The 3,054-nt window shown below is 47.4% G+C and overlaps 1 non-coding gene across 1 annotated transcript; it reads left to right on the top strand.

Moving 5' to 3' along the window:
• Window positions 1–1,503: 1,503 nt before the first annotated feature.
• On the top strand, window positions 1,504–1,610 carry LOC122421777. The gene has a single exon (XR_006263594.1). It is a non-coding gene; the product is annotated as a U6 spliceosomal RNA (small nuclear RNA).
• Window positions 1,611–3,054: the final 1,444 nt, after the last annotated feature.

Here is a 3,054-nt window from a genome sequence, read left to right as displayed (position 1 = left end):
GAAGATTAATAGCGCCTGTTCCATGCCAGGTGCATTCTAAGTACTTGACACATGGAGTCTCATTTTATCCTCGTAACACTTCTGAGAGGCAGCTACTTTATTAGCCCCCATTTTACAGATAAGGAGAAAGAAGCCCAGAGAGGTTAAGAAACCTGTCAAAGGTCACACAGCTAGTTTTAACAAATACACAGCTGGGAGTGGGGTGGTGACCATCCATATTTAGGGGTCTTCAGGTCATTGCAGATGGCTGAAACATGGGGTGGTGGAAGAGAAATGGTAGAATCAAGACAAGAGAGAGTGTCAGATCCCCTGGGACCTTTAATACAGGATGATAGGTGGGCACTGTTTTATTAAAGTGAATACGTTAACTTATGCTTTCTTCTGTTCCAAAAGGGCTTTGAGAGATGGTAGCAAGTGGGAGTCTTTGTGGGGCAGGTGGGGGTACTGGGGGCCAGTGGTGGGTGGAGTAGAGTCAGAGGTGGTGGTGCTTGGTGTTATTGATTATGAATGGTAATTACTACGGTAGCCAGTCTTCAAGATGGCCCCCAATGAGAATTTCCCTTGGGGTGTTGAAGACCCCACGTTTCCACTGCAGGGAGCATGGATTCGATCCTGTGCTTGGATCCCACGGAACCAAGATCCTGCATGCCACATGGCACAGTCAAAAAAGAAAAGATGGCCCTCAATGATCTCTGCCTCCTGGAATGCATGCCCTTGAGTGATCCCCTCTCATACTCAATAGAAATGACCTGTGTCACGAGTAGGACATTATGTAAATGGTGGTGTGCAACTTCCAAGGCCAGGACATACCAGACACCTGGCTCTCATCCCACTTTCACTGGCATCACTTTCTCTGGAGGCAGCTGGCGGCCATGCTGTGAGGCTGCTCAAGCAGCCTGCTGGAGAAGGCCACATGGAGATGAACTTAGGCCCCTTGCCCACCTTGGAAACGGAGTCTCCAGCCCCAGTCACACCTCCTGGTGACTGCAACCTCACGAAGAACCCCTGGACCTGCTCGCAAATTCCTGGCCTGGAGAAACTATGTGAGATAAGAAGCGTTTATTGTCTTATTAAGTTTAGGGCTTTAAACATTACCCCCAGGTGATTTTTCAATGTAATGCCTAGACAATAAATAGTTAATGTAATAACTAAAATGACACATTCTTGAGCCCAGGCCTAGACTGCAGTGTTTCCTTCAGAAGGAAACATGGTTTATTGATAGTTGAACTTTTTAGCTTAAGGAATATTTCATTTCCGTGAGGAGTAAAGGGGGAATCACAGAGTAATTCTTACATGCTGACACCATGTTCTTCATAACCTGGAGATCTTCCCACCGTTGACATCCCTTACATGCCGAGTCTAAAAAGAAATGGTACAAATGAACTTATTTGCAAGGCAGATCCACAGACTTAGAGAACAAACTTATGGTTTCCAGGGGAGGATGGATAGTTAAGGAGTTTGGGGTGGACATGTACACACTGCCACATTTAAAACGGGTAACCAGTGCTCGCTTCGGCAGCACATATACTGGGGTTGGAACGATACAGAGAAGATTAGCATGGCCCCTGTGCAAGGATGACACGCAAATTCGTGAAGCGTTCCATATTTTTAAAAAAAAATAAAAAAATAAAAAAAAAATAAAACGGGTAACCAGCAAGGACCTGCTGTGTAGCACAGGGAAGTCTCCTCAGTGTTATGTGGCAGCCTGGATGAAAAGGGAGTTTGGGGGAGAGTGGATTCACGTATATGTATGGCTGAGTCCCTTTGCTGTCCATCTGAAACTATCACAATAGTGTTAACTGGCTATATGCCAATATAAAACAAAAAGTTTTTAAAAAGGATACCATATATGACTGGGGAGAGGTGGAAGCAAGAGCAGCTAGGAAATTTCTTTCCTCTCCAGGCCTGCAGGCCTGTTCTTCCCAGGCTCACTTAGCTGTCCGGCCTGGCTATTCTTAGCCCACCTCCCCTCCACTGGCCTGTGAGCTCTGTGGAGCTGGGCCTGAGATGCATTGCTTTTCTTGCCCCACTCCTTGTTTGTTGTAATGCCTAGGATACATAACCTTGTACTCAGCCAGATTCTGGTATCAGACCATAAATAACTGTATTTATTTAACTGTATCCAGTTATTTTGCTATTGAAAGTAATGCTGCCATGAAGATATTTTGGAAAATTTTGGTTGGCCTACCCATAGGGTAAATTCCTGGTACTGTGTATCTATATAGAATGCTATATTTCTTAATTTGCTGAATCTGGGGAGATACCATTATGACAGGAGATGCCAGAGTTGTAACAGGAGGGTTAGCAGGTAGTCCTCTTAGAGGAGAAAATCATGCTCCAAGGGAGGGGAATGGGGGAGAGGGTCTCTTTCCCCTTGTCTACCCCCCAGTACGTATCATATTTAAAAAGTATTTTATTTGGTTGCTCTTGGTCTTAGTTGTGGCATGTGGGATCTAGCTCCTTTACCAGGGATCAGACCTGGGCCTTCTGCATTGGAAGTGTGGAGTCTTAACCACTGGACCACCAGGGAAGTCCCTACGTGTCACATCTTAAATAAAGACGGCCAGATGGAGGGGCTTACGTTACTTAGGCAAGATTGTCAGCCACACACCCTGGCTCCTGGGTGTGTGTCTGTGTGTGTGTGTGTATGTCCCTTGGGCACTGTGGACCAACCCATGTTGACCCCTCCTCTTAGCCTGGCTCAGCCTTGACCTTTGCGGTGTCCCTGCACTGCCTTATGGCCCCACCAGAGTGCATCTCATCCTGGAGGGAAGGTCCAAAGAGGCCAGATGCTGAGGGAGGGAGGCCTGGAGTCAGGCGGGCTGGCCTCCTAGGGATCTGGTGCTGCAAACCCGCACGGACCCCTGGGCCTTTCTGGAGATCAGCTCTTGAACCTGGCTTTCCATCTCCTGGAAAGGAGAGGCAGGGACAGACACCAGGGGACAACCTGGAACCCCGTGCTGCTGTAGCCCAGGGTCGTACGAGAAGACGATCTGATTCACGTCGTGAATTCAGGTTGAATTCTGAGACTCCTCTGGTTGTCAGGAGTCAGTA

Source organism: Cervus canadensis, chromosome 18, assembly GCF_019320065.1.
Source record: "Cervus canadensis isolate Bull #8, Minnesota chromosome 18, ASM1932006v1, whole genome shotgun sequence".
Taxonomy (NCBI): domain Eukaryota; kingdom Metazoa; phylum Chordata; class Mammalia; order Artiodactyla; family Cervidae; genus Cervus; species Cervus canadensis.
The sequence above is the reverse complement of the archived record's forward strand: the minus strand, read 5'-3'. Positions and strand labels throughout refer to the sequence as shown.